We start from the raw sequence: 25,255 nt of genomic DNA, 5'->3' as shown, positions 1-25,255 counted from the left end.
TGGCGCAGCCACTACGGAAAACAGTGTGCAGGTTCCTCAAAAAATTAAAGTGGAACTCCCATATGATCCAGATGTTGCACTTCTGGCTATACATATACGGAGGAGACAAAAGCATTATCTTGAAGAGTTATCTACACTTCCATGTTCCTTGCTCATTACTCACAACGCCCAAAACATGGAAACAACCAAAGTATCCATAGATGGATGAACTGATAAAGAAAATGTGATCATACACGTGCGTGTGTATATGTGTGTGTGCATATATATATAATGGAAAATTATTCAGCCATAAAAAAGAAGGAAATCCTGCAATTTGTGACAAAATGGATGAACCCTAAGGACATTATGTTAAGTGAAATAAGTCAGATACAGAAAGTCAAATACTAATCTAAAAACACTGAGCTCATAGAAACAGAGAGCAGAATGGTGGTTGCCAGGGCCCGAGGGGTAAGGGAAATGGGGAGATGTTGGTCAAAGGGTACAAACTTTCAGTTGTAAGAAGAATAAGTTCTGGGGATCTAATACACAGCATGGTGACTAGCATTATCAACACTGTATTTTATACTTGAATGTGAGCTATGTGTTGTGGTGGTCTCAGCCTATTCATAGTGATGCTATCAGCTAGGAATGCCTGAATAACTTGACTGAGACCTTACTACGTGTGGGAGCCCTCACAGACATTTCCCTGACCAGAGTCGATGTTGTGGCTAGTCTGGCCCTTGTGGTTCCTATTACGATTGCAACATGCACATAAGCCAAAAACCATCAGGGAACCTCGAAGACCAAGATTTATTACTCACAGGTTCTGGAGGGTACACAGCACTCCCGAGGGTGACACAGCCAAGTCTCAGGAAAGGAGAGAGGGAGGAGCAGGGACCTGGGGCTCTGCCTCTCTTGGGTCTGAAGGTTGGGGTGTTAGGTTATCATGGGTTCACCATTTATTGGCAAATTTAAAACATAGCAGCCAAAATTAAGCCATGGGAAAGGAAAAGCAGGGTAACTCAAGCAGTCAGATATCTAGGTTACTAAGGGCTTTCTAATAGGGTAACTTCAAGGGTAGGGTGGCCTGGTTTCTTATCTAGTTGTTTTACAAGTAGGTGTGTCATATAGCTGGCAATACATTTATGGGATGTGGAAACAGTTCCAACGGAAGTCTTGGCAATTAACGTCAGGCACTTCAGTACACTATGAGGGTAGAGCTTGAATGTTCTCACCATAACAACAACAAAATAGCAATTACATGACGTGGAAGATGTGTTAACTAATCCTATTGAGGTAAACATTTTGGAATACATACATGTATCAAATCATTAGATTCTACACCTCACACTCTCAATCATTAGATTCTACACCTTACACTCTCAATAGACCTGGAAAAAATAAAATAAAATGAATCATGTGACTCAGTTTCCTGGTTCTCCAGCTTGCAGATGGCAGATTGTGTGACTTCTCAGTCTTAATAACCATGTAAGCCAATTCCTATACTATATCTCTTCTTATATACATCTATACACAACCTATTGGTTCCATTTCTCTGGAGAACCCTGACTAACACACACACAGACCAGGCGACTGATGTTCTTCAGCATCACATCTCTGTACAGCCTTTCTCTGGGATGTGTCCAGCAGGGCCCACTTTTCCTGGTGAAGTCCACAGCCACATCCTTGAAGATCACTGATTTCTAAGACATGACTGACATTCTTCTATACCCAGAGCTGTCCCTAACAATGTCCAGAGGGTGATGGGCAAGGGTGACAGCACTGGGTAAGGGGTGCTGTATGTAGAGAAAGCTCAAACTGTGCCTGGAATTTTGGTCAGATCATCACAGTAGTGACCTGACACCCGTTCAAGGACTGGGATGATAAATGAATGGGGTGGAATTGTTGTGGGGGCCGTTCTGGATATGGAAGCCAAGTGACAGTAAGGTGTCCCAGACCTGGGTGTTATAAAGGTCTCCTGAGTGGAGCATCAGTGTTGATCTCCATATCAAGGCTGATGTGCCTGGAAACATTCTCTGAGTTTTAGGAAATGCACAGAGAAGCAGAATAATAATTTGGAGGCACTGACCACATCTGGCTGTTACTGAAATCATATTATCCATAGTCGTGTTCAAAAATCCCAAACATAAAGCATGAAACTCTTCTCCCCAACCCCTTTTTATCTGGAGAGATCACATTATGTGGTAAGAAGTACAGACCCTGTGTCTAGTTGGTATTCAATATAAATATATGGAATAAACGGCTGAAAGAGTGAAGTGGCCCAAATGTTATACCTCCCATTAGGTAGTGAGGAAGCAGAAGGTCAGGGAGACTATGGGATGTGCCCCAAATCAAAGTCTTAATTAGTAGCAGAGCAGCTACACAGGCTGGGAAAAACTTCAACCAAGAGACAGATCTAACTTGCCTCTCAGAGCCACCGTTTCCATCCTCAATCCCACTGCTGTTCTGGACTGTATACTGAGGTCTAACGAGGCATTGATACAGGGCCAGACCTTAGGTTCATCTCGTCAAGTTGGTTGGAGAAAATCTTGTCAAGACATTTCTTAAGGTAAACTGACTGTATATGGCAAATGTACATTTTATTTTATTTTATTTATTTATTATTTTTTTTTGTGAGGAAGATCAGCCCTGAGCTAACATCCATGTCAATCCTCCTCTTTTTGCTGAGGAAGAACGGCTCTGAGCTAACATCCGTGCCCATCTTCCTCCACTTTATGTGGGACGCCGCCTCAGCATGGCCTGACAAGTGGTGCGTCGGTGCGCGCCCGGGATCTGAACCTGGGCCGCCAGCAGCGGGGCGCGGGCACTTAACTGCTATGCCACGGGGCCGGCCCCATGGCACATGTACATTTTATTTTGGTATTAGAACCACCAATTGTAGAAATTTTACTCTAATGAAATCATAATCAGAGTCTGCAGGAATTCTTATGTTACTTAACATTAATCCTTAAGATAAATCAACTTAAGTACAAAATGCTTGAGTGTAAGCTGGAACCTAAGATCACTCAGCCACAGTTGATTCAGGATTTCTCTTCTCTCTAGTCTCATGCTGGGTGGATCTTCTCTGCAACATGGTCAGTCTGAAACGGAGACCGTATTTTTTCACTGTGCAGGAGAAGAGATCGTGTTTCTATCCTGAATCACCATCTACCTCACTTACCAGAGATAATGGAGAAAAACAAATTCATTCACAATTGGAAAGGGAAGTAAGTCCAACTTTTTACCCCTCACTATATGTTGTGAATTCTGAAGACATAAAAAATATTAAGACTTTCCAAAATCATAACACAGAGAAATTATTTCCATTTTTTTCCCTAAGATGGAAGATGGTACCCCTATTCTCTAAATATATTTGATTTAAATGAAGAAGATCCCTTTAATCACACTCACGGAGATGCGTAACATTAAAATTTGTTGTGGATAGCAGTGTCTGTCCATGTGTTACTGAATAAAGCACTACCGCACAACGAGTAAATTTCAGTATGGAAAAACAAAGAATGAGCTTTGTCTCCTGGAAGGAAATTCAACAGTTGAATGACTGCAAGTATGTTGTTTAACTTCTCTAACCTTCAAATGCCTTTGATTTAAAGCTGGTATAATAACAGTCAGCACATTACAAAGTTATCATGAGATTTAAATTAATTATGTGTACTACTTACCACTGCTTGAACATACTAAATACTCAATAATTATTTGGTACACTTTGAAGTACCGAAATGGCCTTTATCCTGCACATACAAAGCAATAGCACTCCACTTGTCTAATATTCAATTAAACTTGATGTCAGGCATTGGCTATTTAAACCCAAAATATCTTTAAGTAATTTTTGGAAACTTCTCCCTCACAGTTTATGTATTACCTAATATGCTCAATCTGAAATGAAATGAAAAACATTCCTCTTTGAAATGGCAGATTTCCCTCTATATTATAGTTTAATTAAGAAATTATAAAATTGGTATAAGACTATTATGTAATATGTAACTCCCTCCCCCAGACCAATCCACTGTTTGTTTTACTATTACATCTAGGTCATAGTTCCTTTAGCTCCTACATGTAATGATTTATGTTCATATTTATTTCATTCTATTAGACTGACAGCATCTTGAAGGGGGGGGGGCCTCTGTATCTCTCTGTGCTCAGTCTAGCACACAACTTGACACAGAGTAGGCAAAGAATATTTGTTGAATAAAAGATCAATGAGATATTTATAAAAAATAAATTTAATAGAATTATTTTATTGTTAGGAGGTCCCTAAAACACATTTGTCAGTGACAAGATACTGTAGATATATATGATTACGTCCTATATGCTGGTGATGAAATCTATCTACTACATTCACTCCTCGAGGTCTATATTTTTATGATGTCATATTCAGATTTCCATTTTATATTGGAAAATAAACTAGAAAACAACTGTTTTAACATGTTACATAACACATTATTCTGTCCAAAAGAAAGAAAATCTTCTCAGGTGTAGAGAAGTTCTAGACTGTCCTTTCAAGAAATAAAATCTAGGTTCTAAAGCATACTAATAAAACCTGATATAAAATTCAGATATTTTGATAACCAATGTTAGATTTCTAATTGCACGTTCATGTAATCTAAAGAGCTAAATTAAATTCATAAACAACTGATCAATCTATATATATCATGGAGGGTTTACTATGTGTCAGGGCTGTGGCTCTGTGGTTTACAAAGTTTTTCAATCATAAAATACCTAAAAAGCTTTTTCAAAAGTAATCCTTGGATATATTTACTCAGTGATGTGTGTGTGTGTATACCGATGTCGGATACAGGCAAGCAAAGAATATACGTACCGTGAAAGAGTGAGAAACCTACAGTAAAGTGTGACCTGAAGTGAGGAAATTAAGCCTAGTTATAATCCTTTTAAAATACTTGGGATTTTTTATATATGTGATAGCCTTGAACTTTCTTCACTGCCATCTCACATCTTAAGAGATATCATTAACAAACACACTTCCCAGTTATTTACCAGGCATCAGAGAACTGAATACATTTAAATAAAAGGAAAGCATAAAGTCTAAAAAGATTAGCTACAGCATTTACCAAAATTATGTAAGAAGAATTCCATTTGTGAAGGAAAATGATAATTTCATTTTTGATATTATGAATCTGAGGTGACAAAGATCCTGCATTAAAGATTTCCTATCATCACAAGTGAAAGTAAGACTTAAGGTTAATTATTAGTAGCAGCACATTCAGAAATTATTTCTATAAATGAAAGTCTGAAAGCATGAGAGAAGATTATCTCTCACAGGAAGTAAAACAGGAGATCAAGAGACCATACTTTGGTCTTATATGACATGCCCACGATTGGGATCAAGATGAAGGGGAGGAGATGGTGGAGACGGTGAAGAGATAAAGCAAGTGCTCAGGTGAGAGGAGAAACGAGACAGCACATTGTCAGTGAAATATTAATATATTAATATTTAGGTATTAAAATAGGGCTTAAATTTAGTTCAAAATTGTCTCAAGGAAGAAACATCTATATATATTTTATGGCACTTAAGACTTCTATCCTCATATTTCTATGAGATTAGACTAATCCCTGAAAAATGATCCACATTAGGAAACACAAGTTAAAGAACAGCAATCAAGCACTGAGCTTTGATAAAACATGCCCATTTCCCAAGCTTCTACAAATGTAGAAACTACAATAAAAGCCAGTGAGATAGAAGATGTTTATAGAAGGGTAGAAGGGTACACCAACGTGTAACAGAGAGAAAGAGTCAACTCTGGTATCAAATTTTCTCAGGAGCACAGGGAATTTCTAAACTGCCTGAAGAAAATGTGTTCTGGCTGAACTATCTGAACAAAAACCTGACATTCATATTGTATGTTTATATGAAAATGGAATATTTAAAATGAGGTAGAGTGGGAAAAAAGCTCATCGACTTTCTTCTCTAAGCCTGACCAAATTATTGACAAGCAATCAGGAAATCATTGGTCTAAAAATCATTTGCCAATAGAAGAGAAAGTGGTTTGAAACCAAAGCAGAATGAAAAGTGACAAAGTTGATAACGTCTACATAAAAGCTCTGCTCTAACAATTTGTTAATTCCCTGACTATATCAACTATCACTTCTTGGGCACTTACTGTATATAAGACACTTTGCTGGGCACTGGCATTTAATTTACAGTCTCTGCCACCAAGAAATTTACAGTCATGTTGAAAAATAAGTCAAAGGCATTTACAGATGTCACGATTTTAAAACTAGAAGGAAGCTTAGTGAACATCTATTAAAACTATTTTCTGGAGTCTCAAAAATGTTAAGTAGATCTTTAATTGCTAGCAGACATGGGCTTAATTTTTATATGCTCTAGTTTTTCATTAAGAGTACTGAAACATAAATTATGAGTTAACAATATTAATAATACTAAAAATAACAACAGACTATTCCAAGATGACACATAATTAATTCCTAATGCAATAATACAGAAAACCAGTACAATTAGTTTAGAAAAGAAAAACATAATAAAAAACAACTTCAGTGCACTGATGAAAATATAGGTTTGGGTCATTTTTGAGTTGAACGAAATATCACATTCTACCTTTCAAATTAATTACTCTCTGTTGTTAAATTATGAAACAAATGAAAAATTAAGTCAACTTATAAAGTGGAATTAAAGTAAAGAGTACATCATTAAATCAGTTATGCCAACCTTACATCGTGAATACAGATTTTTATGCAGATAAAACTTTTGTATAACAGTATTTGAAACTGTCTTTCACGCACACAAGCAAACACTCCCATTCAGGGACGCGTGCTTTCATCACAGAGAATTAGACAGCAAGCCTAGTTCGTCCACATGCCCTGTGCCTCTCCACACTTGCTACATCCCAACCGCTATCTGGTATGTAAGGAGCACATGAATGCGATGTGTTTATTAATCTTCATTAACTTTTAAGAAGTAGATTCCATTTCCGGAAGGTGTCTGCAAAGTTCACAATCTTGTTAGGCATAAGGAGAGACAGAATATGTTAGGCATAACTCAGGGAGAAATTGAAGACTATGATAGAAGTATTACTAAACATTCTGTCTCACTGTGGTCAGAACTTTTTTCTAATCTACACAGTACATACCAAACAGATGGAGCACTAAAACAAACCTTTGCTGTGGGTGGCCTTATCTTTTCAGACAAAACTTTCCACATACATCCACAAAGGATATGTATCCAATAAATCCTCTGAAAAAAATTCTCAGGGATCTTTCTCAAAATAGTTGTCCAATTTCTTTCTAAATGTTTAATCCCATTACAAAATAATCTAATTTCTACAAATTATCATTTTAAAAAAGAAATGACCATGTCAAAAAATTCAGCCTTATTTGTATTACTAAAAACATAGTCATCTCACTGTCCAACAATAGAAGAATAGTTAAGGAATTCATGTTTATGAAATTGATAGACTCTTACTCAGCCAACTATCAGAATAGGGTCATGTAGAAAAATGGAAAAGTGTTTGCCAAGTAACACTTGGTGAAGACAAGTAAATATATGATTCTATGTATATTGTGATTCTAACTGAAAAATGTGCATGGAATTATAGGAAGACTAGAACTAAATAAAAAAGGAAATTATGCCCTGTTGTTGGGTTCAGCATAACTTTTTTCTTTAAAAAACATGGTTTATGGGGGCCGGCCCAGTGGTGCAGCGGTTACGTGGGCGCACTCCACTTCAGCGGCCCAGGGTTCGCAGGTTCCCATCCCGGGCGCGCACCAACGCACCGCTTGTCAAGCCAGGCTGTGGCAGCGTCACATATAAAGTAGAGGAAGACGGGCACAGATGTTAGCCCAGGGCCAATCTTCCTCAGCAAAAAGAAGGATTGGCATCAGATGTTAGCTCAGGGCTGGTCTTTCTCACAAAAAAAAAAAGGGGCTGGCCCAGTGGCACAAGAGGTTAAGTGCGCGTGCTCCGCTGCAGCGGCCCGGGGTTCGCAGGTTCAGATTTTGGGCGCACACCGACACTGCTTGGCAAGCCATGCTGTGGCGGTGTCCCATATAAAGTGGAGGAAGATGAGCACAGATGTTAGCCCAGGGTCAGTCTTCCTCAGCAGAAAAAGAGGAGGATTGGCAGATGTTAGCACAGGGCTGGTCTCCTCACAAAAAAAACAAAAAAAAAAAAAAACACAGTTTATGTTGCCATTATCTTCTGTGTATTATAATCAAAACTATAGTGAAATTTTATTTTTTATTTTAGAAAATACTTGGTTTTTGTCTAAACTCCTCTGTTCTTCCTCGGGTCACAGATATTGTATCACAGTGAGCTGACCTAAGTAAAGTGAATAATACGTGAGTGGACTGTAAGTCTGTTAACAGTTGTCTTCCAACTTGACGTTTTGTTACTGAGTTATCTTTCTCAAGAGCGCTAGTTCATCACAGTGTTGACTAATTGTTACAAACAACTAAAAATATTTAATGCCTCCAAGAAATGCCCTTGTCACTTGCAAAAGACAGTTACTGGAAAGAGTAGATCTCATCTAAATTTTTAATTATAAGACTGATATAAAGTTCCAAACAAATGTTATCTACTATGTTGTTGACCTTTTATGGCCTTCAGATGTAGCAGCAATTCAATAATTTATTTAGTGAATGATGTTTGTAAAATTCTGCAATAGGCATTAGGAGGAATGTGAAATAATATAAAGTTTCTCTACAAATTTGATTTTGTACAGCATTAATAAATCAAGCCAAGTTTTTGGTGTTTTTTTCAAACAAAATCTTTTTTCAAATGTGTGAAGGAAAAACTTGGAGTACTTATATGTCTCATACGAATGGATCAGCATGCAGTTAAACTAAGATTAGAACATAAATCAGTGCATTCATTCTAGTTCGTCCATGCTTTCTCTCAAAAAAAAATACAGAACCTGTGGTAGTCCTGTGAACTTTGTCCACCGGTGTTACTCCCATGAATCCCATAAGTATGTTATGTGACATGGCAAGAGACTTTAGAGATGTAATTAAAATTACTAATCAGCTGATCATAAAATAGAGAGATTATGGATTATCCAGTGGACCTAATCAAATTTCATGGGCCCTTAAAAGTAGAGATTTTTCCCTCACTAGAAGCAGAAAGCAAATGAGAGATTAAAGGTATGGGAAGGACTTGATAGCCAATTGCTTATTTGAAGGTAAAGAGGACCACATGGAAAGCATGAGAAAGAAATGAATTCTGCCAACAATCAGTGAGTTTGGAGGTGGACTCCAAGCCCCAGCTGAAAGTGCAACGCTGGAGAGACCCTGAGCAGAGAGTCTAGTCATGCTTCTTCGGACTTCTGACCTACAGAAATGTGAGACAGTAAATGGGTGTTGTTTTAAGCCAGTTAGATTTGATAAATTGTAGTAATGGCAGGAATAGAAGTTAATACAGTATCTGTCCTCTTGACCTTGCATGAGGAAAACAGAAAGTCAGACAAAGTTTTATAGTTTGATTTAATTAATTTCTACCTTCTTTTTCTCTATGCAACTTCCTCTTTCTTTCTGAAGCCATTCAAAGACAACTGGCTATATTATATAGTCCCCTACTAGGGACCACTTTTCTTTCAAAATAAGTGCACATGTTGAAAATCAACCCCATCAAAACTTCCTTTTTCTTTCCATTTGGCTGATACGAGAGAGAGAGGTAGGAAGTGATTCTCAGATCTACCAGTGGTATTTCTATTTCAGATTTGGATAAATGAAGAAACAGTTCAAAAGTAATGAATCTGAAATGGCAGAATTTCCATCATTCTGATAGACAGATTGGGGAAGATACAAAGGGATGGGTGGGTCATTCCCAATATGCCTTAAAATGCCTATGGACCTGCAACATCAGCAGCATCTGGAAACACGTTAGAAATGCAGAATCGCAGTCTTTACCCGGAACTACAAAATCAGAATCTACATTTGAACAAGATCTCCAGGTCATGCAGATACAACAAAATTTGAGAAGCACTGCCTTAAATTGCACTATACGGGTGAAATATTCCTTCACAGTTTAGAAGAATATCCCTGCTAACAGCATCCTCTCACTGAAGCAAGGATATGCACAGAATTAGGAGATCCCCTAAGGTTCCATTTCAGAATCATTGTTGGCATATATTGAGCATTTATCTTGTGCTAGAGATTCTTTTAAGTGTTTATATTAATTATGCCATTTAAATGTCACAACTAACATGACGTAGATACGCTATTACCCATATTTAATATAGGAAGAAAGTAAACTTTTGAAGAGGATAATTCCTTTGTGTACAGCCACTTAGAGATTAGAATGAAGGCAGGCTGACATCCCAGCACCTGGATAACCGCAGTTAGTCACTACACCATGGCGCCTTTTATTTAGCTTTAAAGTAGATTCTAAATTGTCAAACTAGCAAATGTACCAAAACCTAAAATTCCGTCTCCCAATTACTATCCTATACCATCTGAAAAGCCAAACAAAAACAAAATCTTAATCAACATACAAAAATCAGTTGCATTTCTATACACCAACAATGAAGTAGCAGAAAGAGAAATTAAGAATACAATCCCATTTACAATTGCAACAAAAAGAATAAAATACCTAGGAATAAACTTAGTCAAAGAGGTGAAAGATCTGTACACTGAAAACTATAAAACATTGTTGAAAGAAAGTGAAGAAGACACAAAGAAATGGAAAGATATTCCACGCTCTTGGATTGGAAGAATTAACATAGTTAAGATGTCTTTACTTCCTAAAGCAATCTATAGATTCAATGCAATCCCTATCAAAGTTCTAACAACATTTTTCACAGAAATAGAACAAAGAATCCTAAAATTTATATGGAACAACAAAAGACCCTGAATAGCTAAAGGAATCCTGAGAAAAAAGAACAAAGCTGGAGGTATCACACTCCCTGATTTCAAAATATACTACAAAGCTATAGTAACCAAAACAGCATGGTACTGGCACAAAAACAGATACACAGATCAATGGAATAGAATCGAAAGCCCAGAAATAAACCCACACATCTATGGACAGCTAATCTTCAACAAAGGAGCCAAGAACATACAATGGAGAAAAGAAAGTCTCTTCAACAAATGGTGTTGGGAAAACTGGACAGCCGCATGCAAAAAAATGAAAGTAGACCCTTACCTTACACCATACACAAAAATTAACTCAAAATGGATTAAAGACTTGAATGTAAGACCTGAAACTATGAAACTTCTAGAAGAAAACATAGGCAGTACGCTCTCGGAAATCAGTCTTAGCAACATATTTTCAAGCACCATGTCTGACCGGGCAAGAGAAACAATAGAAAAAATAAACAAATGGGACTACATCAAACTAAAAAGCTTCTGCACAGCAAAGGAAATCATCAACAAAACGAAAAGACAACCTAACAAGTGGGAGAAGATATTTGCAAACCACACATCTGATAAGGGGTTAATCTCCAAAATAGATAAAGAACTGATGCATCTCAACAACAAAAAAACTAACAACCCAATTAAAAAACGGGCAAAAGACCTGAAGAGACACTTCTCCAAAGAAGATATACAGATGGCCAACAGGCACACGAAAAGATGTTCAACATCATTAACCATCAGGGAAATGCAAATCAAAACTACAATGAGATTATCACCTCACGCCCATCAGAATGGCTATAATTAACAAGACAGGAAACAACAAGTGTTGGAGAGGATGTGGAGAGAAGGGAACTCTCATACACTGCTGCTGGGAGTGCAAACTGGTGCAGCCACTATGGAAAACAGAATGGAGATTCCTCAAAAAAGCAAGGATAGAACTACCATATGATCCAGCTATTCCACTGCTGGGTATTTATCCAAAGAACTTGAAGACATCAATGCATAAAGATACATGCACCCCTGTGTTCACTGCAGCATTATTCACAATAGCTAAGACTTGGAAGCAACCTAAGTGCCCATCAAGGGACGAATGGATAAAGCAGATGTGGTATATATACACAATGGAATACTACTCAGCAATAAGAAACGATGAAATCCAGCCATTTGTGACAACATGGATGGACACCGAGGGTATTACGCAAAGTGAAATAAGTCAGAGGCAGAAGGTCAAATACCGTATGATCTCCCTCATTAAGTAGTAGATAATAACAACAACAAACAAACACATAGAGATAGAGATTGGATTGGTGGTTACCAGAGGGGAAGCAGGGAGGGAAGAGGGTGAAAGGGATAATTCGGCACATGTGTGGGGTGATGGGTTGTAAGTAGTATTTGGGTGGTGAACATGATGTAATCTATGCAGAAATAGAAGTATAATGATGTACACCTGAAATTTATACAATGTTATAAACCACTGTTACTGCAATAAACAAAAAATTAAAAAAAAAAATCTTAAAATAGTCCCAGATCCTTTACATATTATTTTACATAAATCATTAAAACAAAGAAAAGAGGGGCCGGCCCGGTGGCGCAAGCGGTTAGGTGCGCGCGCTCCGCTGCGGCGGCCCGGGGTTCGCTGGTTCGGATCCCGGGCGCGCACCGACGCACTGCTTGGTGGGCCATGCTGTGGCGGCGTCCCATATAAAGTGGAGGAAGATAGGCACCGATGTTAGCCCAGGGCCGTCTTCCTCAGCAAAAAAAAGGAGGAGGATTGGCGGATGTTAGCTCAGGGCTGATCTCCTCACAAAAAAAAAAAAAAAAAAAAAAAAAAAAACAAAGAAAAGAGTTTATGGTTTTATGTAATAACCCTGTTGTCTTGGTTTGAATTAACTCTTTTTGATGTTTCCATATTTCCTCTGAAGGAGAAGAAATATAGTCCATGAAACAATCTAAATTTATTAATTAAACCACATATTATAGTAAGAAAAATGTTGCTATATATAACAGAAAGGGGAGTGGTGTGCCTAAGGTCGCACAGTGAATTAGGGGCAGAGCCAGGATTTGAACTCAGGTCTCCCTTGCTCCAAGGCCTGTGTTCTTTCACCGGCTCCAGTGGCCCTCCTCAGCCCCAAGAGACCTCCATCTCACCCACTCTCCTTACCCTTTATTCTAGGTCACCAAGCTCTACAGAGGCAGCCAGCTATGAGACATATTCCGCTCCTGCCGGTCACCGGCTTGAGGTAAGTTGAGAAGACTGGAAGCACTGCCTGAGCTGGAAGCTGGTGGCTCTGAGCTCCCGTGTCAAATCCTTCATCTAAAAGTCACTGACACTTGGCCCACTCTCTCCCATATCCCTGCCAGCGAATCCTACCATCTCCTTCCATGGGTTTCAGGGGGTGGGAAAAGCATTAACCTCATGGGGCCACCAACCCCCAGCACCCACCTCCTTCTCCTCTTCTGGACACTTGCAACGAATATCAGCCCAATAATAACACTGACCACGGCCAAGCACCCTGCTGAGCACTTTCATGCATGATCATATCATTTAAATCTCACAGCAGCCTCCGTGAGGTAGATACAATGATCATCCCCATTGTTTAGATGGGAAAACTGAGGATCAGAAAAGTGAAGTGAACAGGCCAAGAATTGCCCATGGGTTTGAACCCAGGTCTCTGCGGGATGGGTGGAGGAACTAGGACATCTACACTGGGGAATAGGGGGATCATGGGACACAGTGCTGACTCTGAATATTTCCAAGCTTCAGTTCCTTTGTCTTTAACATGAGATAATTATAATAACATCTTCCACCATGGTGATGGTGAAGGAATGTGTAAGTCACTTCTTAGAGATACTCGATAGATGTTCACTGTTGTTACTGTTATTGCTTCTGTTTCCAACTCCTGAGGCAGTCAGGGTCTTGTTTAGAAACACCTGTTTCACCACACTGGGGTCCAGATTGGAGAACAGTGCCTTGACTGGTGACCGACATGGAGCCCAACCTAGAGACAGAACTCAGCCAGCACCCAGCACCAGCAGTGTCTCCCTAACCTGGGAGAAGAGGCAGCCAGATAATCCCCCACTGCTTGCCCCTAGGTCTCTGGCTGTGTAAAGCAGGAACTCAGGAGAGTGGTGAGTTCTCTGGCTGTGTAAAGCAGAAACTCAGGAGAGTTTCACCACACCCAGTGTGGTGAAACAGGTGTTTCTAAACAAGACCCTGACTGCCTCATCCCACTGGCTGGGTGCCATCTACAAGTTGGCAGACATGCATGTGACAGGTGCAAGATGGGGGGCTGGTTTCATGGCTTAAACAGATGGGGCTGTGAGGAAGGATGGGTCTTCTCAGTAGCAGTAGAACAGATGGAGGCTCTGGAGGGAAAAGCAGCGCTTTCTGGAGGCCCATGTTGATGACCCGTGGCAGTGTGTCATCCAACGGGAGGCAGGAAGAGAACATGCAGCAATTGCACCCAAAGGAACGGTTACTTATTTATGATTCACTTATTTTGCTGAGGAAGATCTGCCCTGAGCTAACATCTGTGCCAGTCTTCCTCCATTTTTTAGTATGTGGCCTGCCAGCACAGCACGGCCGCTAACAGAGCGTTGTAGGTTCGTGCCCGGGAACCGAACCCAGGCCACCAAAGTGGAGCGTCCTGAACTCAACCACTAGGCCACCGGGGCTGGCCCTGGAATGGCTACTTTTACATGTCAATTTTTCCAACCAAAATGTGAAGGGTTCTGAGTTGCCTACTTAGGCCCTCTAGTGATGAGTCACACTTTGATTGATTGATTCATTCATTCATTCATTCATTCACTCATTCAAGAAATACTTAATGAAAGTAAACAGGCACTGTTGACTGCAAACTGAGACACAGAGAGAGGCAGTGACATTCCCAAGACACACAGCTGGCAGTGGGCAGAGTCACCACTGTGCTGGGGCAGCGCAGGCACTCACCTAGTAAAGAGCTGGTCCAGGACCTGGTGGGATGTGTTGAAGGTCGAGTAGTTGAACATGAACGTAGTATTGTTGGAGATGTTTCTACCTTGGAAGGCTGGTACCATGGATTCTATCAGCTTCTCCATCATGCCTGCCTAGAGGGCACACACCCTGAAGGCCTCATTTAAATTCCCAGTTGACTCATCTTCACACTGGGTGGGACAAGGAGGGACATATAGTCAGTGGCATCACTGTGAACTGGGCATCCAGGCAGTGCACAACAGAATGAAGAAACCCATCTCCTAGATGCTACGAGGTCTGACTTTACAAGGTCTGACTTTACCCATTTGGACACCTGAGCACTGTTGTTTTGCAAAAGCCCCCAAGGGGACTCTCATGTGCAGTTAGGGTGGAGAAGCACTGCTCCAGGAGAAAGGAGCTGCTGAAATTCATTACAACTGGTATTTTTGCAGTAATGAGGTGGGTGTTTCTAAAACACAACACTGCTAATGTAATGGTGCAAGTGACTACTCAGTGACTGGGTGTCCTGAATGTGGGAGGGTCTCTAAGACAGATGGAAGGTCCTTTCCAAGACTGATGCTCATGATGATATAAATGCACACATACAAAAGCAATGGTCTGTCCAAACAGTAGACACTGTCTATGCCTCTCCCACCTCTAGGTGGACCAAATTAGTGAACCTAAGGCCAAGCGAACATTTATCTCTGCCTTCTGGGCTTATGGCAGGGGTTAGTAAACCACGGCCCACTGTCCGTTTTTGTATAGCCTATGAGCTAAAAATGGTTTTTGTGACTTTAAAAGGTTGAGGGAAAAAAAAAAGAATATAAGACAGAGACCACATGTGGCCCATATACGGAAAATATTTACTATCTGGACCTTTACAAAAAACATTTGCCTATTCCTGGCTTGTGGCAACCATAGGTGACCAGATGTTCCCAGTGTGGGTCCACACTGGTGGGCACTTTTGCTGCCAACCTCACAGCCAAGGAAAGATCTGAAATGCCTTGAAATGGTGAAACCAAGTGGAAACGTGCTCAGTCATCCTAAGAATCTCAAGAAAAAACACAGCCACTAACTGCCAAGCTCCCTAAGGAGCAGTGAGGAGCTCTTGTCTCTGTGTGCACAAGGGGACTGTCCAGCCGTGTGAGCTCAGGACGGGCAACACAAGTCTCTGTGTGACACCTCGGCTGGGGAGGAGCCCTGCCTGTTCTCGCCCTGGCGGGTCACCTACCCACTGTGCCGCCAGTCTGCCGCCCCTCTGTGCTGGGCTAACTGTGCTGTCACAGGAAAGCCCAAGACTCTTGCACAGAGGCGCTTGCCAAGGTGACCCACAAGTCGAAGACATTCCTGGGACTGAGTGCAAATAGCAACATCCCTGCTCTGCCCCAGGGACCAACATAACCATCTTCTCCAAAGTTAACCATGGCACTTGGCTGTTCATGAGAAGGACACCAGAACACATTACACACGAGAATGATTCACACTCAGGAAGAAAGTCCAGAATCATGCTGTACAGACAGCAAAAACCAGGTGCTAATGAGAAGCACCTGCATAGGCCTTCCTCCACACCCGGCCCAGGTGACCCCACTGACAGACTCTACAATCAGCTCACCAAAGCCACAACAAGAGGCACGCTTCCCTGAGACAGCCTCCATGGAGGCTGTCTAAGGAGCCTTAATCAGGCTCCCAGAAACCAATGGAAAGCAGTATTTGGTTATCTCCAGAATCAATTGGCATAATGTATTCAGCAGACAGGGGCGCTCTGTGTCACATAACTGCACTACGTCACATCCCTCTGTAGGTCATTTGGCTCACAAAATTGATTTAGGAGAGACTATTCAATTCCTTTTACATTTTCATGTTTTGGCACTCTGCCAGCAGCAAATTCTGTTCTTCCAGAGGTCAGGAAGCTATGCATAAGGCAATCTCCTGCTGTTGTACATGGAACTCCATATTCCCTTTATGAATTTCCTGTCAATCTTCAAATTACTTCAAATACGACTGCCCTTCCTTTAGACAGTGTTTTATGTCTCCATGTTTACCTTCTTCCCATATCCGATTACCTCATTGGTTGCAGACACTCTCCCTTGAAGCCCCTCTGGGTGCCTGTGTTGAAGGAAGTGTGGATGGACGGGGACAGGAGGGGCCGCTGCAGCCTCTGGTTCACAGCAAGATCACTGACCACAATGCACATAAGCGAGTACGTCTTGCATGTTCAAAATTCCTGCTCTTGGTCTCACTTCCTCCACCAGCCACCACCACATGCCCTTATTCTTTTTTGCAGGAAAACATGTGAACTGTCATTGCTGTCTTCTCCTCTCACTCCAGTCAGGCTTTGCCTGCCCTTTTCCGAGCCCCAGCCAGTCTACACTGCCCAGTCCTGCTGCCAGTGTTCCCTTGAGCGTCCCCCACGTCTGACACCCATTACCCCACCCACACAGTACTCCCTGGGCTTTCTGCCACCTGATCAGCTGCTCTTCTCAGTTGCTCCAAGAAAGACGGTCTTCTCTTCAACCTCTTCACATCAGAGGGCCCAGACTCAGTCCTAGGTCCTTGTCTCTCACTGTAGCCCCTTTCAGAAACCCCATCCAGAGCCAGCCCTGATGGTTCAAGTGATTCAAGTTCAGCGTGCTGCGCTTCAGTGGCCCATGTTCGCTTCCCGGGCATGCAACCACACCACTCGTCTATCAGTAGCCATGCTGTGGTGGTGGCTCACATAGAAGAACCAGAAGGACCTACAACTAGAACATACAACTATGTACTGGGGCTTTGGGGAGGGAAAAAAGAAAAAAGAGAGGGAGGAAGATTGGCAACAGATGTTACCTCAGGGTGACTCTTGCCCATAAAAAAAATAGTGATAAATAAAATTTTTTAAAAAATAGAAAAAAAAGAAAGCCCATTCATCCAACAAAATGCACAGCAGTCCCAAACCTCTATCTCCATGTCCTAGTCCCCTCTCCCAAACCCCGAGTCACATGCAGTACCTGTTTCTACCTCCAACGTGACATGTCCAAACCAGAAGTTCAGGCCTTTCACCCCTCTCAACCTGGGGACCTGAGGGCTTCCCCACCCCGGACCACTGCATGCCACCTTTCCAGACTACCCGGCCAAAAATCACCCATAGCACCCCTCCCTTTTCACCTCACACGTCTATGTTTGTGAGCTACCGTGAGGTCTACCATCCAGCCGTATGCAGAATCCAGCCACTTCACATCCCCACTAGCCTGGTGCACATCACCATCGCACCTTTCCTGAGTTAATGGAATGACCACCTAATGGGCTCCTTCTTACGTCCTTGCCCCCCGAAAGAGCAGGCGGAGTTGTCCAGTTAGAGCCGAAATCCATTCATGTCACTGCTCTGCTCAAAACCCTGCAATGGCTCCTTATTTCCCACAGAGTAGAAGCCAAATTCTCCCACTGCTTACACGGCTTGACCAGACCTGCCCACCCTCTCCCCGCCCACCACTGCCTCTTGGCCCAGCTGCCATCAGCTCTCAGCCACCATCTCCTCAGCCCTCCTCTCTGCTCCACCACACTAGCCTCTCCTGCTGTCCCCTTCCCTGGGATGCTCTTCCCCAGATACCCACTAACTCCCTCACCTGCTCCAAGCCTGTCCTCAGATGTCATCTGCTCAATGAGGGCAGCCCTGGCCTCCCATGGCCAGCACTGCAACCTCCCCTCCCCTGCCCTATCCTCAATCCCAACATGCCAGTGGCCCCTTTATTACCATTCCTGTTCCTGTCCCTATCTCCCTCTGACAGAATATAAGGTTCCTCAGGGCAGGGATCTCCACCTTTCCTGTTCACTGACATCACCCAAGCACCTAGCACAGGGCCTGGCACTTGATAGGGGCTTCATAAACTTGAATTTAAACATTGCTGGTCTCAAAATCTGAGTTTCCTGGAAGCCAAAGTAAAAAAGGAAATAGAATGAGTTTCAGTTTGGACTATGTGCTTGGTGTTTGAGGAACAGCAAGGATGCCAATGGGGTTAAACAAACTCAGCAGGGGTGAGTGGCAGGAAGTGAGACCAGGAGCAGGCAGAGGCCAGGTCATGTGAAGCTCAGAATCACTGTGCCTTATACTATGAGGGACATGAGGAGGAGCAGAGGAGGAACAGAGGGATGGCATGATCTAACGTATATTTTTTAATTAAACTTTAGATTTCAAGATTATTGTGGATTCACATGCAGTGGTAGAAATAATACAGAAATAATCTATGTATCCTTAACCCAGTTTCCCCCAATGGTAACATCTTACAAAACTATAGCACAATATCACAACCAAGACATTGACATTGATACAGTCAAGAATCAGAATATTTCCATACCCACAAGGATCCCTCACATTTCTCTTTTATAGCTACAACCACATCCCTCCCACCCCTAGGTCCTCTTTAACCCCTGGCAACCACTAATCTGTCCTCCTTTCTATAATTTTCTCATTTCAAGAATGTTATATACAAATGGAAACATATAGTGCGTAATCTTTTGGGACTGGCTGTTTTCACTCAGCATAATTCTCTGGGGATTCATCTGGGTTGCTGTATGTACCAGTAGTTCAGTCCTTTGTATGACTGAGTAGTATTCCATGGCATGGATGGGCCCCAGTTTGTGTGTTAACCATTCATCCACTGAAGAACATCTGGATTGTTTCTAGTTTTTGGCTATTTCAAATAAACGTACTACGAACACCTGTGAATAGGTTTTTGTGTGAACACAGTTTTCATTTCTCTGGGATAAATGCCTACTAGTTGAGTTTGCTGGTTGAGTGGCAGTTACAAGTTTGGTTTGATAAGACCATGCCAAACTGTTTTCCAGAGTAGCTGTGCCATTTTCCACTCCCACCAGCAATGGAGGGGAAAACTAGTTCCTCCACATCCTCACCATCATTTGCTATTATCATTCTTCTTTTACCTCAGCCATTCTGACAGGTGTGTAGTGATCTCTCATGTGGTTTTAATTTGCCTTTCCTGAATGACTAATGATGTTTAACATCATTTCATGTGCTTATCTGCCACTTGTATCTCCTCTTTGGTGAAATGTCTTTTGACGTCTTTTGTCCAGTTTCTAGTTGAATTAATTTTTTACTGTTGAGTTTTAATAGTTCTTCATATATTCCATTACCAGTCTTTCCTCAGATAGGTGATTTGCAAACATTACTCCCAGTGTGTAGCTTGTCTTTTCATCCTCTTGGGAGGTTCTTTTGCAGAGAAAAAGTTTTTAATTTTGATGAAGTCCCACTGATCAATTTTCCTCTTATGGATGACGTTTGGTGTCAAGTCCAAGAACTCTTTGCCCAGCCCTTCCCTAAACTGCAAAAATTTCTCCTTTTTTTCTGAGTCTTATAGTTTTGCATTTTAGATTTGAGCTTTGAGCTTGTGATCCATTCTGAGTTAATTTCTTTACAAGCCGTGAGATTTAGATTGAGGTTCATTTTTTGCTTACAGATGTCTGATTGCTCCAGCACCATTTGTTGGAAAGCCTATCATTCCTCCACTGAATTGCCTTTGCAATTCTCAAAATTCTTTGAGAAAATAATTGCTCAAAAATCATTTGGGCACATTTCTGTGGTTCTCTATACTATTTTCTATACTGGGTTCCCTAGACTGTTTCACTGATCTCTGTGTCTCTCTTTCCAACAATACCACATAGTCTCGTTACTGTGGCTATAAAATAAGTCTTGAAAATGGGCAGACTGATTCCTCTCACTTTATTCTTCTTTTTCAAAACTGTTTTAGTTATTCTAGTTCCTTTGTTTTCTGTATTTTAGAATGAACTTGTATGTGTATCTACAAAGATTTTTGCTATGATTTTAATAGAAATTACATTAAGCCTGCATAATAATTTGGGGAGAACTGACATCTTTACTATGTTGAATTTTCCAACACATGAAAATGGTATGTCTCTTCATTTATTTAGATATACTTTTATTTCTTTCATCAGGGTTTTATAGTTTTCACCATAAGTTCTACAAATGTCTTGTTAGATTTATACTTACGTATTTATTTTTCATGGATTAGACTGCATTTTTAATTTTGAGATCCACATGTTCATTGATAGTATAAAAAATAAAAGTCATTTTTGTGTGTTTATCTTGTATGATGCAACCTTGCTGAACTCACGTATTCTAGGAGTTTGTGGTGTGTTTTTTTTTGTAGATTCCTTGGGATTGTCTACATTGATAAAAATGTCATCTGCAGATAAGGACAATTTTATTCTATCCTTTCTGATCTGGAAGCCTTTTCTTGTCTTATTGCACAGGCTAGAACTTCCAACACCATGTGGAATAAGAACATGCATCCTTGTCCTATTGCTCATCTGAAAAAAAACTCACTCAGTCTTTCATTATGAAGCATACTGTTAGCTGTAGGTTTTTGTAGATGCTGTTTATCAAGTTGAGTAACTTCTCCTCTATTCCTAATTTTCTGAGTTTTAATCAGATGCTAGATTTTGTCACATGCTTCGTCACATCAAATGATATGATCATTCGGATTTTTCTTCTTTATCCTGTTCATATGGTGTATTACACTAATTGATCTTCAGATATTGAAACCAGGCTTGCATCCCTGAAATAAACTCTACTTGGTCACAGCACACAGTTCTTTGTACATATCGCTGAAATCTGTTTGCTAATATTTTGCTAAGGATTTCTGCATATATAGTCATGAAGGCTGGTGGTTTAATGTCTTTTTCTGGCTTTAATACCAGGTTAAAACTAACTTTATAAAATGAACTCGCCTCATCTATCTTCTGGAAAATACAGTAACTAAAATAAAAACTCAATGGATGGCTCCATAGCGGACAGGAGGGGTCAGAGGAAATAATCAGTGAAACGGAAGATAGAACAATAAAAAGTACACATTCTAAACAACAGAGAGAGAATAGTCAAAAAAAAAGAACAGAGGCTCAGAAATCTGTGGCAGTATGGCAAAAGAGCTAACAATCATGTCATCAGAGTCCCAGAAGAAGAGGAGAACAAGAGCTGAACTGAAAAGGTACTTGAAGAAAAAATGGCTAAAAAATTCTGTGCTCTTTGTCTGGAGTAGAACAGTTATTGTCCAAAAGTTTTCTGTCTTGCTAGGCTGTCTCTTTCCTGTCCTTTGGCTAGAGAGAGGAGGCTTCTGCTGCATTTTTTTGTCCTGCACCCATTGGTATTTATGGGTTGCCAGCTTCTCAGGTTCAAGTCTGTGATATGTAAGGCAAAAAGAACACTCAAGGAATTCACTGCCATGTCATTCCTTGGGTCCCAAGGTCCCTAGCTGGTCTGCCTTCTCACCATCTTCCAGAGTCTACGTTTATCTTATATATAATGTCCAGGATCTTTTGCTGTGCTTAGTGGAAGGAATACTTTTTCCCAGAAGTAGATGTTAACCCACACTTTTAGAAAGATCATTCTAGGGCTGGCCTGGTGGTGCAAGCAGTTACGTGCGTGCACTCTGCTTCGGCAGCCCGGGGTTCGCAGGTTTGGATCCTGGACGTGCACTGACGCACTGCTTCTCAAGCCATGCTGTGGTGGCGTCCCGTATAAAGCAGAGGAAGATGGGCACGGATGTTAGCTCAGGACCAATCTTCCTCAGCAAAAAAAAAAGTGGAGGATTGGCATCGGATGTTAGCTCAGGGCTGATCTTCCTCACAAAATAAAAAAAAAAGATCATTCTAAATACTGTGGGAATAATCACCTGTAACTGAGCAGAAGCTGAAGCAAGATCTGTTAGAAGGCTAATGAAATGATCCAGGTGAAATATAATGGTAGCTTAGGGCCAGGGTGATAGCAGTGGAGGTGGTAAGAAGTCGTTAGATCCTGAATATATACTGTGAAGAAAGTGCAGACCGAATTGTGAATATATTAGATATGGGCTCTGAGAACAAGAAAGGAGTCAAAGATGATTCCCAGGGTTTTAGCCTGAGGAGTAGAAGAATGGAGTTGCCATCAACTAAATTAAAGAAAGCTGAGGAAGGAGTAGTCAGGGAAAAAGAATGATAATTGAGTTGTTCGTTCAAATGTGAAATGAGAGATGTCCATCACACAGCCACATGGCAGCGTTAGGCAGGCAGATGAATATAATCCTGGAGTTCAGGGGATGGGGTTCAGGCTACAAAGATATATTTAAGATTCATCAGGACACAGGTGGTATTTAAAGCCATGAAACCAGGTGAGATCACTGAGAGAATGAGGTAGAAAGAGAACAGTACCAAGGATGTAGCCCTGGGCTCTCCAACAAGGATTGGCATATGGGAAGGAGCCAGCCAAGAGAGATTGAGAAGAAGCAGTCAGAGAGCTAGGAGAATAGCTAGGATAGAGGTGTCCTAGAAGCCAAGTAAAGAAAGAGTCCTGAGGAGAAAGCAATGACCTGGATTCAGATGCAGCTGACAGGGCAAGTAATATGAAGACTGAGAATTGATCACTGGATTTAGCAAAGCCAAAGAGGCCTTTGGTGATTCTGACAAAGCTGTTTTTGTGGTTTAACAGAGAAAATTCAGATGCAGTGGTTCAAGAAATGCAAAGGAATTAGAGACAATAAATGTAGACCTGAGATTCAGGTGATTCACTCACTTCACCTATAATTAAGTATAATGATACTTTTCTTCCTTAAATTAATCTTTACTGAGGACCTACTTTGGGTTAGACACAGCAAATAAGGAGATATAAATGGAATAGGACTTATAAGGAGAGACATAAACATAATAAGTATATCGGATTTGAGGAGGAGATCATAGACAAACATACGAAATACCACAAAGGAATGGCAAATTCTATCCTGAATGGGAAATCAGAACAGGAAAGGACTAGCATGAGAATCAATGAAGCTCTTCATGTGCAAGCTGTTTAAAAATAAGGGCCTGTAGAAGTATGAATCTTTGGCAGTTCTGATGGCATCACTGGCAGGTAAAGACCTAAGAGAGATGGAAAATTACTAATTTCAGTGAACATACAATGTCTTTTAAGCCAAAAGAAAATGAGTGGGCAGTGCTATAGATTAAGACTCCATCACTAACATATATAAAGTGTCTTACAGGAGGTTAAATACACGTCAAGCTATGGAATAAAAACACACAAAAGTCTATCCCCCCAACCAAGAAAATAAACAAAAAATACCAATGTAAATCCTTCCCACTCCACCATATCAGCTCATTGGCTTAAACATTCTGAGTATTGCAAACCGTCATTCTAACACTACAAGCAAAGACCAAATGATATATTTAAAAAAAAAAAAAGGCAGTGAAATAAGCCAGTCACTAAAGGACAAACCCCGTATGATTCCACTTATGTGAAGTACCTAGAGTAGGCAAATTCATAGAACAGAAAGTACAATAGTGGTTTCCAGGGGTTGGGTGTTAGGGGAGAATGGAGAATTACTGTTTAATGGATACAGAGTGTCGGCTTTTCAAGATGAAAAGAGTTCTAAAGATGGATGGCGGCGATGGTTGCACAACAACATGAATGCACTTAATATCACTGAACTGTACACTTAAAAATGGCAAAGATTGTAAATGCTATGGCATGTGTATTTTACCACAATTTTTAAAAAATCACAAGAAATTTAAAAAAACAAAGAGAGGAGTCTTTTGCTTCTGTCCACGATGAAGAAACAAGGGTACAATACCCTCTTGCTGTGACCTAGAAAACTGGAAAAAAAACGTATATGAAACAACCAATTTCAGACCTTGAACAACAGGCCGCACAAGATTATTATTGCTCTTTCTTAGTGAAAGCATTTTCCAGACAGCATCACAAGGAGAGGGAACCCAAGCAGAACACCCGACTACTGAGTGGGTGAAATACATCAGAGCTCAGGGAGGCTGAAGCAGTTGGAGATTATAAAGAGGAGATATGTGGGAAGGGTCTGAAGAGAAGAGAAGAGAAGAGAGCTACATAAAAAGAGCTCCAAAAATCTGCACAGGGGTCCCTTTCATCTGTTGCCAAATTCTAAGCAACATATGAAACTCAATGAGGTGAGGCAAAAAGTGACCAGGTAGTTTGAAGTTGAACAACTTCCACTGCTCAACAGAGGGCTGGGAGACTTGAGAGTTTTGATCAGTCAGAGGGGAGAGTTCCAGTTGAATTACCAAGGCAATAAATAGAGACAGCAAAAGGGTTGTACCTCAAGAGTGGGGCTAAATTAGCCCTAGAGTAATGATGCTCTACACATAACCTAAAAATCTGAAAAGCTTGAAAAATACCAAGCAGATCCACAAGTAACTTATCTTCCTGAAAAAACAAAGTCCAACACTCTTTTAAAAATAAATGACAGGGCCGGCCCCGTGGCTTAGCGCTTAAGTGCTCGCGCTCCGCTGCTGGCGGCCCGGGTTCAGATCCCGGGCGCGCACCGACGCACCACTTCTCCGGCCATGCTGAGGCCACGTCCCACATATAGCAACTAGAAGGATGTGCAGCTGTGACATACAACTATCTACCGGGGCTTTGGGGGGAAAAAAATAAATAATAAATAAAATCTTTAAAAAAAATAAATAAATGACAAA

The 25,255-nt window shown here is 41.0% G+C and overlaps 2 long non-coding RNA genes across 3 annotated transcripts in view; one reads left to right on the top strand and one right to left on the bottom strand.

Annotated features, from left to right (window-relative positions):
- The window catches only part of LOC131403027 (uncharacterized), a 30,472-nt gene extending 5,735 nt beyond the window's left edge, over window positions 1–24,737 (bottom strand). The window contains exons 1-2 of one of the 2 annotated variants that reach the window (XR_009219160.1): window positions 23,509–24,737; window positions 14,771–14,964 (exon numbers count right to left, since the gene is read on the bottom strand). This is a non-coding gene — a long non-coding RNA (uncharacterized LOC131403027). Of the gene's footprint in view, window positions 1–14,770; window positions 14,965–16,836; window positions 17,227–23,508 lie in introns of those variants that run through there. The other variant, XR_009219159.1, reaches the window with a different exon arrangement.
- On the top strand, window positions 3,133–13,329 carry LOC131403029 (uncharacterized). Its single transcript, XR_009219162.1, has 3 exons — window positions 3,133–3,206; window positions 3,320–3,544; window positions 12,995–13,329. It is a non-coding gene; the product is annotated as an uncharacterized LOC131403029 (long non-coding RNA).
- Window positions 24,738–25,255: the final 518 nt, after the last annotated feature.

The sequence above is a fragment of the Diceros bicornis genome, unplaced genomic scaffold, assembly GCF_020826845.1.
Source record: "Diceros bicornis minor isolate mBicDic1 unplaced genomic scaffold, mDicBic1.mat.cur scaffold_546_ctg1, whole genome shotgun sequence".
NCBI classification, from domain to species: Eukaryota; Metazoa; Chordata; class Mammalia; order Perissodactyla; family Rhinocerotidae; genus Diceros; species Diceros bicornis.
The sequence above is the reverse complement of the archived record's forward strand: the minus strand, read 5'-3'. Positions and strand labels throughout refer to the sequence as shown.